Genomic DNA, 13,319 nt, shown 5'->3' with positions numbered 1-13,319 from the left:
CCTCGAGTCCGCAGTGGCAAACCTCATCCTGATGTTGGAAATATTGAGTTTTTCAAAATAATTTACTTGAAGATGTTCAATTGATCTACAGAGACTGAAACTCATTTGGCATCAGAGGGAGGGGACATAGGTCATAAGGTCATAAGTGATAGGAGCACAATTAGCCCATTTGGCCCATCAAGTCTACTCCACCATTCGATCGTGGCTGATCTATCTCTCCCTCTTAACCCCATTCTCCTGCCTTCTCCCCATAACCCCTGACACCCGTACTAATCAAGAATCTATCTTTCTCTGCCTTAGAAATGTCCACTGACTTGGTCTCCACAGCCTCCTATAGCAAAGAATCCCACTGATTCACCACCCTCTGACTAAAGATATTCCTCCTCATCTCCTTCTTAAAGGAACGTCCTTTAATTCTGAGGCTATGTCCTCTAGTCCTAGACTCTCCCAGTGGTGGTAATATCCTCTCCATTTCCATTCCTTTCACGATTCAGTAGGAAGGTGAGGGGGGAGGATTTGGTTGGACATGGAGCTGTTACCAAGTGCCCAGGCCCTCACCTCTTCACAGTGACATCAGCTAAGTTAGTCGGTTGACATGCCCATCTTCCAGGGCAGAACGTGATGGAGGTGCACTAACATCAGGAATTCAACCAGCATCAGGAGCCATCTCTGGAAACGTCCATTCAGGAAACTTCCAGTCTGAAGAAGGGTCTGGACCCAAAACGTCACCCATCCCTTCTCTCCAGAGATGCTGCCTGTCCCGCTGAGTTACTCCAGCACTTTGTGTCGATCTTCTGGAAATGTCAGATTATTAGAGGAAGCTTGAGCAAGCGTGTGGTGGGTTTAGAGGGTGGTCCAAGCTCTGCTCAAACATGGGGTCCCAGCATCAGGCTGACACATGGCGCAGACACCGGGCTGTGTATAGGAAGGAACTGCAGATGCTGGTTTAAACCGAAGATAGACCCAAAAAGCTGGATGAACTCAGCGGGACAGGCAGCATCTCTGGAGAGAAGGGCTAGAGGTCATACCCTCAGAATTAAAGGAGATTCTTTTAGGAAGGAGATGAGGAGGAATTTCTTTAGTCAGGGTGTGGTAAATCTGTGGAATTCTTTGCCACAGACGGCTGTGGAGGCAAAGTCAGTGAATATTTTTAAGGCAGAGATAGATAGATTCTTGATTAGTGCAGGCGTCAGAGGTTATGGGGGGAAGGCAGGAGAATGGGGTTAGGAGGGAGAGATAGACCTGCCATGATTGAATGGTGGAGTAGACATGATGGGCCAAATGGCCTAATTCTACTCCTATTCCTTATGACCTTATGTTCCATGAGTGGAATAGACCCATGGAAGCACCAGGAGCAATGTCCAACTGTGCAATAATTTGCTCACAGAGGGTTTTGATGGTGTTGGGCTGGAGTCATCTATGGACTAAAGACAGCGAACTTGTTCCTAGCGGACATTAATTACCACAGTCTTCATGCTGACCTTCACTGAAACCGACTCATTGATCAAACTGAATTTGAATTCAATGGAAAAACGCAGGATTTCTGCTGTCACCATCATGTGAGTTGAACTCTTCGCAGTTTACAACAGTAGTGCCATTGGTTGTGTGAACACAACATGGGCCATAACGACCAGTGTGCACACACTCACAGATCGATAAACATGTGCATGCACACAGACACACACCCAAACGGACAACACAAAGCATGGCTCTGTAAACATGCATACACCCTGGCCATATACAGTAGTTTTAATGCCCGCAAATGCCAAGTGCCAAGACATGAGGACCTCAGTTACAAGGAGACATTGTACAGAGATGTCCAGGACTGTATTCCTTGGAGGGCAGGAGGCTGGGGTCTTGGAGAGGTGTATACGATCATGAGGGAGATAGGTAGAGAGAATGAGGAAGGATATTCTTGCTATTGAGGGAGTGCAGCGTAGGTTTACTAGGTTAATTCCCGGAATGGCGGGACTGTCATACGTTGAAAGACTGGAGCGACTAGGCTTGTATACACTGGAATTTAGAAGGATGAGAGGAGATCTTATCGAAACGTATAAGATTATTAAGGGGTTAGACACGTTAGAGGCAGGAAACATGTTCCCAATGTTGGGGGAGTCCAGAACAAGGGGCCACAGTTTAAGAATAAGGGGTAGGCCATTTAGAACGGAGATGAGGAAAAAAAAATTCAGTCAGAGAGTTGTAAATCTGTGGAATTCTCTGCCTCAGAAGGCAGTGGAGGCCAATTCTCTGAATGCATTCAAGAGAGAGCTAGATAGAGCTCTTAAGGATAGCGCAGTCAGGGGTTATGGGGAGAAGGCAGGAACGGGGTACTGATTGAGGATGATCAGCCATGATCACATTGAATTGTGGTGCTGGCTCGAAGGGCCAAATGGCCTCCTCCTGCACCTATTGTCTATTGTCTATTGTTTATAATGCACCGAGTCTTTTAACCAAATTAGGGGAATTAAGAAGAGAGGACATACTGTAGGTTGCAGAAGAAAGGCGAAAGATTTAACAGGAACTTGAAGGGTAACTCCTTCCTCTAAGAGCATGAGTAGGTAGTGGACATCTATCCCAGCTGTGGTTGTATTCTGAGAAGCATCCCATCTTTACCCAAACCCAGTGTGTAACCAAGCTTTCAACCCGCCTGTGCTACTTTCAACACCAAGGCACTCGATGGTTCCCTCACACAACAAAGAGACTTGGAAATTCCAAGCTTCCACAGTAGTTTCATGGCAAGGGCCTTTGGCTATTTATACAAACCTGCCGTTAGTAGATTTCAGTGGCTGCTTTTATCACACATCAGAAATCTGCTTCTAAAATTGAGCCCAGAGCACGGAGATTTCTGCGCGGCCCGCTCCATTAATTCTCAAATACACTTCCCTGAAGACTTGCCCAGCGATCTTCCCCAAAATATTACTGAAGGTCACCACCCCATCCCTGCCGAGACAAAAAGAGGAACCATTCTTCCCTTTGAGATCATTCCCCACTTCATCACTTGTTTCTCTACTCCATACATATCGCGAAATCCGAACAGATTGCTTACGCTATCAGTAAATGTGCCTTGCCATTGCTGTGAAGGTGATGTAGGAAAGGAGACCTAATCTGAGCCGCCCTAGAGCAGTTTTACCAAGGGCTCTTAACTCTGGACGTCAACTGTGATATCGATGCTGCTGAACATTGTGTAAGCATTAACAAAGATCAGTCTGATCAGTCGGAAGAAGGGTCTCGACCCGAAACTTCACCGATTCCTTCTCAACCCGAGATGCTGCCTGAGCCGCTGAGTTACTCCAGCATTTTGTGTCTAACAAAAACCCTCAGTTCTGACCTGGTGATAGAATGAAGACCATTTCTGAAGTAGTTGAGGATGGATGGGACGAGGGCATTGCCAGGAGAAAAACAGCCGCAGCAATGTTCTGGGGCTGGTATATTCAATTTGACAACCACAGCAACCTTCAGTGGCTGAGGTTTGGCTTTCATCACTGCAGAGCTTTCTCTTTGATGCTCACTTGGCCTCTACTATGGCACCTCAATGCCACGTGATCAAAGGCAATTGCACTCACCCCACCTACAAAATCAGCTCTGTGGTTCATGTTGAAACAAGGCTGTGATGAGGTGTGGAGATGAGTGGTGGGGATGAGTGGTCCAGGCAAAACCCAAACTGGAGAGCGACAATTGGTTATTTAGTGAGTAAGCATTGGCTGATAGCACCATTGATGGCAGCTGCAATTCATTTTACTAATGGCTAAGAGTAGACCATTTGGGCAATATTTATGCCTGATTAGGCCTGGATAGAATGGATGTAGAGAGGATGTTTCCACACGTGGGAGTGTTTAGGACCAGAGGCCATAGCCTCAGAATAAAAGGACGTACATTTAGAAAGGAGGTGAGGAGGAATTTCTTTAGTCAGAGGGTGGTGAATCTGTGGAAATCATTGCCACAGACGGTTGTGGAGGCCAAGTCAATGGGTATTTTTGTAGAGATTGATAGATTCTTGATTAGTGCGGATGTCAGGGCTTATGTGGAGATGGCAGGAGAATGGGGTTGAGAGGGAAGGATACATGAGCCATGATTGAAAGGCGGAGTAGACTTGATGGGCCGAATGGCCTGAATCTGCTCCTCGAATTTATAAACATGTGAACTGATTGGATTTATTCTGCTTTTCATCTGTTGAACATACTTGGACAATTCTCCACATTGTGTCCAAGTGTTGTTACTGTATGGAACAGCTGGAGTTAGACTTGGCTAGAGGCACAACGGATTCAGGTTCAGATCTACAAATGGATATTGTCTGGTGCCTCAGTCTTTTCTGCATCCACCGCAGGCAGAATGGAACAAGTGCTGTTTTGTAAGAGACATTCCTGTGCAATAATGAGTGGGTGTCACATTTTCCCAAGAGATATCTACATTACTGTAAAGGGAAGGTGCTGTATTTCTGGAGGTATTTTTAGCATCGTGCTGAGGGACTTCTGCAAGGTTGGTCAAGAAAGTTGCTGTATAAATAACGTCAAAGCAGCTAAATGAAAGTGCCTTAAATTTGGCACAGCTGCACTGAAATGTGTTTGCCACGAGAGTGTTTCTAAAATAAAAATCAGAATTTGTTCTTTCAAAAAGGCTCTCTGAAATGTGTCAGGTTAAAATTCATAGATCTAAGAACATCAGAACCTTAGAAATGGAAGCAAGAGAAGGCACCTGGCCCTTTACATTTGCTCTGTCTTTCATCAAGATCGTGACTGTTCGACTCATACATTTTCCAACAACCGCCTCATTTTACACAGAAACAGGCCCTTCGGCCCAACTCGTCCAAGATGCCCCATCTAAGCTGGTCCCATTTACCAGCATTTGGCCCGATATCCCTTTAAACCCTTCCCCTTTAATCCTCTTTACCTCCTTCTCTGCACACCCAATCCCACCGAGTTTAGTACCTTCAGCAAACTTGGCAATACAACAATTGGTTGCCGCTACCAGTTGCTGACATAGATGGTGAATAGTTCGGAGTACAAACATCAACCCCTGCAACACACAAACATGTCACAGTCTGCCAACCTGTGAACATTGACTTACTCCCACTTTTAACACGAAAACCAATTTGAAATCCATGCCAGATATTACCAAAAATTCATGTGCATTGTGTTTTTAAGAGGCCACATGTATGGGAGTTGTTACTTCAAGACCAGAATGTGATTGTAACAATGTCCAGGTTGAATCTTGTCAACTAAAAAACTTGACCTGGTGCTTCAGTTGCCAATCACACTTTTGCCAATGTTACCACTCCCACACCAAGTGTGCAAGGAATGCTGTCTTTACCTGTACAATACCTCTCGTGGTGCAGCCTGGGTTAGCTAGGTAAAGCCAGGTTAAGAAAATTAGGTTGTGTGTTGTATAAACACTCAGTTTAATATTTAAACGATACAGCTCAACAATTAGTACAAGAGGGCAAGGTATGTGTTGACGGTAAGGTGAAGACTAGCTCCGTTGCCTGCTGCGACCGCCAGACCAACCAGGTCGGCGTTGATCGGTCGGCCCAGGTCACGCCTGGTCCACGAGAGTGCTCGAGCTCGACGAACGACGGTTCGAGCCCAAAGTGGCTCGGCCCGCCACAGTTGCTTAATTCTCATGGTCATCTGACACTGCACTCTTTCAGAAAAAAACTGCTTAAACAGTGTACATCCTGAGTACCTCACTCTGGTAGGGTCCTTTAGTTTAATTTACCAACACAAAATGGAAACGGGCTCTTCGGCCCACTGAACCCATGTCGACCATCGATCACCTGTTCACACCGGTTCTCCGTTATCCCACTTTTGCATCCACTGACCACACACAAAGGGCAATTTACAGAGGCCAGTTCAACTGCAAACCTATACCTCTTTGGGATGTGGGAGGAAACTGGAGCATCCAGACGAAACCCATGCGGTCCCATGGGAGAACATGCAAACTCCGCACAGGCAGCACCCGAGGTCAGGATCGAACCTGGGCCTCTGGTGCTGAGAGGCAACAGCTCTACCAGTTGCGCCATTGTACTGCCCCAGCAACCCCTGCGTCTCTCAGTTCTTTCAGTTCCTTCAGTGCACGTAAATCTGTGTCACACTTATTCACTAACGTCTAAACTTCCAGTGGTGCCGTCACTAATTGTTCCCTCAGAACTAATCAATGTGACACCAGGGCATTCACATCATGCCAATAACCTGTTGGAAACTGACACTGCGTGTTACTGCTTTTCATGCCTAACAGGATCCTACACTCTCACCAGTCATGATCAATACCAAGTCAGCACTCAGTCTAATGAGGCACAGCAGCAGAAACTCAATTAAAAGCAGTATAATTACAGTCATTTCAATTTGCACAAATGCCTTCAGGCTCTGGTCCCAGGGAATTATTATTCTGCCCTTTCTTTAAGGAGTGTTCATGTTGAAAACGTGAAGCGGTAAATGTTTGCTAATGCGCTGGGTGGAGATCATCAGCTTTTCCTCAAAGCCATGGCCATCCTGAGCAAAGATACTAGAGGAACAAGATGGACCACTCGACTATAGTGAAGTGTAGTACGCAAAGGAGCCATTTTAGTAGGCAAAACCCGCCGTTCGCTATGCCTCTCGCAGTGTAATCAGTGTTTTGGGGGAACAGTATGTGTGATGATACCATTAAAATGCAGAATATATCTCATCTATCAATTCACAGATTTTTGTTATTTTTCTTTTTAAATGTTTCTGCAAGTTTCTGCCTACTAAAATGGCGCCGTGACATACGACGGTTTTTAGGGTCGAGTGGTCTATCTTGTTCCTCTCGTATCTTTTCTCCTGAGGGAGCAGCCATTTCACCCGAAGCTCATGTGAAAATGCGGTTTGCCATTTGGCTGGAAATTGTGGACCCACTTTTGCACAAAATGGCTCCAAGGCTTCACCGTGGCACAGCGGTAGAGTTACTGCCTTACAGTGCCAGAGACGCAGGTTCGATCCCGACTCCGGGTGCTGTCTTTACGGAGTTTTGTACTTCCTCCCCGAGACATGCGTGGGTTCTCTTCTGGTGTTCTGGTTTCCTCCCACTTTCCAAAGAAGTGCAAGATTGTAGGTCAATTTGTTTCTGTAAATTGTCCCTGGTGTGTAGGATAGATCAAGTACATGGGAGATTGCTGGTTGGTGCAGACTGGATGGGCCAAAGGGCCTGTTTCCATGTTGTATCATTAAAACTAAAAACTAAAAATCATGACTTAGACGAAGGGATTAAAAGTACCATTAGCAAATTTGCAGATGATACTAAGCTGGGGGGTAGTGTGAATTGTGAGGAAGATGCAATAAGGCTGCAGGGTGACTTGGACAGGTTGTGTGAGTGGGCGGATACATGGCAGATGCAGTTTAATGTAGATAAGTGTGAGGTTATTCACTTTGGAAGGAAGAATAGAAAGGCAGATTATTATCTGAATGGTGTCAAGTTAGGAGGAGGAGGAGTTCAACGAGATCTGGGTGTCCTAGTGCATCAGTCAATGAAAGGAAGCATGCAGGTACAGCAGGCAGTGAAGAAAGCCAATGGAATGTTGGCCTTCATAACAAGAGGAGTTGAGTATAGGAGCAAAGAGGTCCTTCTACAGTTGTACCGGGCCCTGGTGAGACCGCACCTGGAGTACTGTGTGCAGTTTTGGTCTCCAAATTTGAGGAAGGATATTCTTGCTATGGAGGGCGTGCAGCGTAGGTTCACTAGGTTAATTCCCGGAATGGCGGGACTGTCGTATGTTGAAAGGCTGGAGCGATTGGGCTTGTATACACTGGAATTTAGAAGGATGAGGGGGGATCTTATTGAAACATATAAGATAATTAGGGGATTGGACACATTAGAGGCAGGAAACATGTTCCCAATGTTGGGGGAGTCCAGAACAAGGGGCCACAGTTTAAGAATAAGGGGTAGGCCATTTAGAACGGAGATGAGGAAGAACTTTTTCAGTCAGAGAGTGGTGAAGGTGTGGAATTCTCTGCCTCAGAAGACAGTGGAGGCCAGTTCGTTGGATGCTTTCAAGAGAGAGCTGGATAGAGCTCTTAAGGATAGCGGAGTGAGGGGGTATGGGGAGAAGGCAGGAACGGGGTACTGATTGAGAGTGATCAGCCATGATCGCATTGAATGGCGGTGCTGGCTCGAAGGGCTGAATGGCCTACTCCTGCACCTATTGTCTATTGTCTATTGTCTAAAACTAAAAGCTAAAGTTCCCACTGTCAGGGAGGGCCTGACGTAACCAGAGAGGCTGCTGGTGCCCATAATACTGGCAACACAAGGTATAGCCTCATGAATGACTAAGTGTGTGCAAATAAAACAGCAACTTTGCCCCAGAAAGGCCGTGGAGGCCCAGTCAGTAGATATTTTTAAGGCAGAGATAGATAGATTCTTGATTAGTACAGGTGTCAGAGGTTATGGGGAGAAGGCAGGAGAATGGGGTTAGGACAGAGAGATAAATCAGGCACGATTAAATGAAGGAATAGACCAGATGGGCCGAATGGCCTAATTCTACTCCTATTCCTTATGACATGATATGGGGAGACAGCAGGAACGGGGTACTAATTTTGGATGATCAGCCATGATCATATTGAATGGCGGTGCTGGCTCGAAGGGCCGAATGGCCTACTCCTGCACCTATTTTCTATGTTTCCAACTTCAAGACAGGAAGATGCAAAGGAAAATAGAGAAGTAAACCTATTCTAGGTTCTGACTTTCTCATCTGATGCCCTCCTCATGTCCAGAAAGATGGAATCATGATCCCTAAAATTCTTCAATTCTACTTTACTCTACTAGAGATCCAACTAGGTAGGAAAGCAACCTAAATCAAAAGGTTTTTGTCATGTGCTTGGCAACCACCAAATTGTACACTACTTTGAAACCAATCCTTCTCCTTGATAGAGATACAGCATAGAAACAGGCCCTTTAGCCGATCAATGATCACCCGTACACTGTCTCTCTGTTACCCCAGTTTCCCATCCTACACACTAGGAACAACTTACAGAAGCCAATTATGACCTACAACCCTGGACGTCTTTGGAATGTGGGAGGGAAACCAGGAGCACCCGGAAGACAGTGGAGACCAATTCACTGGACGAATTTAAAAGAGCATTAGATAGAGCTCTAGGAGTTAGTGGAATCAAGGGATACGGGGAGAAAGCAGGCACGGGTTACTGATTGTGGATGATCAGCCATGATCACAATGACTGGCGGTGCTGGCTCGAAGGGCCAAATGGCCTCCTCCTGCACCTATTTTCTATGTTTCTATGTTTCTAACACACATGGTCACAGGGAGAACATTCAAACTCCTCACAGATTGCACCAGTGGTCAGGATCGAACCGAGATCTCTGGCACTGTAAGGCAGCTGCTCTACCATTCCACCACTGTGCCTCCGCTGCAAGGAACACTTTCTTCTGATGTCGATTAGTAAACTGCATCCATGCAACTGTTGTATTATTTGACAATCTACTGGATGAACAGTTACAGATGAAAAAAAGTCCAAGCAAATAAAGATATTATCTTATATTGCACTGTATTCCAGTGCACCTACCTGATTATTTCATTTCCTCGTTGCCTGTAAGAAATTGCAAAGCCACTTGTCCAAACTTGTTAAGTTTTCAATTAAAACCAGGCACTTGAAATACTTATCTGTAGCTTATTCACCAATAGTTAAAAAGCAATTGGTGTTATCGCTGGTTCCCAGTCCAGCTCTAGACCTGATCTTGGGTCCATATCCGGGTTGAAACCGTGGTCTAGCAGAGAGGGGTGCTGCATTTTCTGGAGAAGCATTCTTCTGATAATGCCCTCCTCAACAACCAAAAGTCTGTAGCCTCCTTTTGCTCTGGTATCTTACTTCATTCTTCACGTTTAAACTATAATGTTTCCCCCCCCCTTCCCAGTTCTCCCACTGTCTTCCTGTCTCCAACTACATCCTTTCTTTGTCCCGCCCCCTCCCCTGACATCAGTCTGAAGAAGGGTCTCGACCCGAAACGTCACCCATTCCTTCTGTCCTGAGATGCTGCCTGACCCGCTGAGTTACTCCAGCATTTTGTGTCTACCTTCTTATGTTTTATTCTTAAAGTTTTAATGCTTACTCTATGCCGTGTTGTTACTTGCGAGCAAAGCACCAAGGCAAATTCCTTGTGTATATATACATACTTGGTTAATAAGATGTACCCAATTCAGATGGAGTATTGTGCAGGTACCATAAGTGTCCTCTGTAGGTTTATGTGTGATACGACTGCAAAAGTGAAGGAGATTCCACTAGTTTCCTGGAACATATTCCTCTCCTAAACAACCGCTCAGCTATAGTGCAACTGAGTAATTATCTCATTATTGTTCCTCACTTCTTGCTGAGTATTGAAGACTCCCTTGTTAGTTTTTATAACTGGCATAATTCGTTTCTTATAACTGGGGAAGAATAAAGAGGCCAAATAGCCCTTGCAAAACAATAATTAAAAGAGATGAAGGAGCAAAGGGATTTAGTGATGTAAACGCACAGAGCAGTTGAATGAATGGTCCAGGTTAATGAATCTACTGACAAGTGCAAACAACTTCTAGAGGGACAGAATATAAAGCAGAAAAATTATATTAAATGTACGACAACTCAGCTCAGCCTCCATCTGAAGATTAGGGAACAGTTCTAATCCCCAAATTATTCTACGGTGGTTATGCGGCAGTTAAATTATGAGGCAGTTAGCCTCCCGCTTCACGTGGCACGGGCTGCGTAAGCAGGTCGCACACTGGGCAGGCATCTGCATCCCGTGCCAAACTGCAAAAATCCAGCGACACGTGCGTGCACCGCTGCAGGAGTTTGGTGTCCCTCGGCAGCGGTTCGACCACATTCATGTGGACATCGTGGGGCCGCTGCCACCGTCCCGGGGCATGACCCACCTCTTCACCATGGTCGATCGCTTCACGCGGTGGCCGGAGGCCATTCCGCTGGCCGACACCTCGACGGCCACCTGCGCTCGGGCCTTGGCGGCACACTGGATCGCCCGGTTCGGGGTGCCACTGGACATTACATCCGACCGGGGGCCGCAGTTCACTTCGGAACTGTGGTCGGCCATGGCACGCCTCTTGGGTGTCCGCCTACACCACACTACGGCGTACCATCCACAGTCGAACGGGTTGGTGGAACGCTTTCACCGCCAGCTAAAGGCTGCCCTGAACGCTCGGCTCACGGACCCAGACTGGGTGGACGCCCTGCCGTGGGTTTTGCTGGGGATCCGCACCGCACCCAAAGAGGACTTGGCTTCCTCCTCCGCCGAGTTGGTGTACGGGGCCCCCTTGACGGTTCCCGAGGAGTTCATCCCACCGGCGTAGGGTCGAGTGGAGCAGCCTTCGGACGCCCTGCAACGTCTTCGGCAGACGGTGGGCAGGCTGGCACCTGTGCCCACGTCACGTCATGAGACCTTCCATCCACACGTCCCTGCCGCTCTGGAGGACTGCCAGTTTGTGTTCCTGCGCAGGGACGCTCACCGATCACCTCTCCAGCGGCCGTACGAGGGCCCCTTCCAGGTCCTGCAACACGGCTCGGCCACATTCGTTCTGGACATGGGGGGTCGCAGCGAGACTGTTTCAGTCGCACGGCTGAAGCCGGCGCACGTGGACATTGATTGGCCGGTGCCGGTTGCGCAGCCCCGCCCGCGCGGTCGCCCCCCGTCCACGTTACCCCCGCCAATGTCTGCTACGACCCCTCCACCTGTCGGTCAGTCGCCGGTCCCTGCGCCGGTCATGGTGCGCGCCCGGGCTGGTCACCTCGTGCGCCCTCCTGTCCGTTTTGTACCTCCGGTTCTTGGGGAGGGGGAGGTCCTGTGGCGGTCCCTGGGGATCAGGCCACTCCGTGGGTCAGCCCCCTCGTCACGTGACGGACAGGCGTAAGGGGTTAAAAGCCAGCCCGTTGGGAGGCGTGGCTCATCCCTAGGTGGACTACGCTGTGAGCAGGAATTCACAACCTAATAAAGACCCTTATCTAAAACTGCCTGGCGTCCTGCCTTTTCTCTGGCCTCCGCCAGGCCACTACAAGACTATTAATTCAGAGGTTGGAGTTCAAATTGCACCAGAGCAGCTAAGAAATGTAAGCAGTTAGTCAGAAACTAAAATAGAAATGAATAAAAATACCAGTCATTTGTCATGATAACTACAACTACACCATTTATTGTAGGAATGTGCAGGAAGGAACTGCAAATGCTGGTTTAAACCGAAGATAGACGCAAAAAGCTGGAGGAACTCAGCGGCTCTAACAGCATCTCTGGAGAAAAGGAACAGATGATGTTTCGGATCAAGAAGAAGGATCTTGACCCAAAACGTCATCTATTCCTTTTCTCCATTTGCTGTAGGAATGCATGTGGCTCACTATTTCCTTAAGGAGGGGAGGTCCATCCTTCTTATTCACAAAACGCTGGAGTAACTCAGCAGGTCAGGCAGCATCTCGGGAGAGAAGGAATGGGTGACGTTTCGGGTCGAGACTCTTCTTCAGACTGATGTCAGGGGGGCGGGACAAAGGAAGGATATAGGTGGAGACAGGAAGATAGAGGGAGATCTGGAAAGGAGGAGGGGAAGAGATGGACAGAGGAACTATCTAAAGTTGGAGAAGTCGATGTTCATACCACTGGGCTGCAAACTGCCCAGGCGAAATATGAGGTGCTGTTCCTTCAATTTCCGGTGGGCCTCACTATGGCACTGGAGGAGGCCCATGACAGAAAGGTCAGACTGGGAATGGGAGGGGGAGTTGAAGTGCTTGGCCACCGGGAGATCAGTTTGGTCAATGCGGACCGAGCGCAGGTGTTCAGCGAAGCGATCGCCGAGCCTGCGCTTGGTTTCGCTGATGTAAATAAGTTGACATCTAGAGCAGCGGATGCAATAGATGAGGTTGGAGGAGGTGCAGGTGAACCTTTGTCTCACCTGGAAGGACTGTTTGGGTCCTTGGATGGAGTTGAGGGGGGAGGTAAAGGGACAGGTGGGCCATCCTACTCCAGCCTTCACGGTGCGTGGCAGAGCTTTGGGCAGTGTTGTAGAGCAGAAGGAGTCCAGGTACATAGTGCCTTGAAAGTGGCTTCATTGGTTGGTCAAGAAGGCTTTCAGCACATTACCCTTCATCAGTTGGGGTGCTGGGAAAAGAGGTTGGGATGCTATGTTATAGTTTTACAAGACATTGGTGAGACAAAACAGTATTGTGTTCAGATATCATCACACTACTAAAGGATGTTTTAAAGCCGGAAAGAGTGCAGAGAAGATTTACGAGGATGTTGCCAGGGCATGAGCTATAGGGAGAGGTTGGGCAGGCTAGGACTTTATTCCTTGAAGCACAGGAGGCTACGAGGTAATCTTATGAACGTGT

The 13,319-nt window shown here is 47.6% G+C and overlaps 1 protein-coding gene across 1 annotated transcript in view; it reads right to left on the bottom strand.

Moving 5' to 3' along the window:
- The window catches only part of LOC144609908 (glutamate receptor ionotropic, delta-1-like), a 751,523-nt gene that overhangs the window by 488,910 nt on the left and 249,294 nt on the right, over positions 1 to 13,319 (bottom strand).

This window comes from Rhinoraja longicauda, chromosome 35, assembly GCF_053455715.1.
Source record: "Rhinoraja longicauda isolate Sanriku21f chromosome 35, sRhiLon1.1, whole genome shotgun sequence".
In the NCBI taxonomy this organism is placed as follows: domain Eukaryota; kingdom Metazoa; phylum Chordata; class Chondrichthyes; order Rajiformes; family Arhynchobatidae; genus Rhinoraja; species Rhinoraja longicauda.
This window is presented reverse-complemented; position numbering and strand designations above follow the sequence as displayed.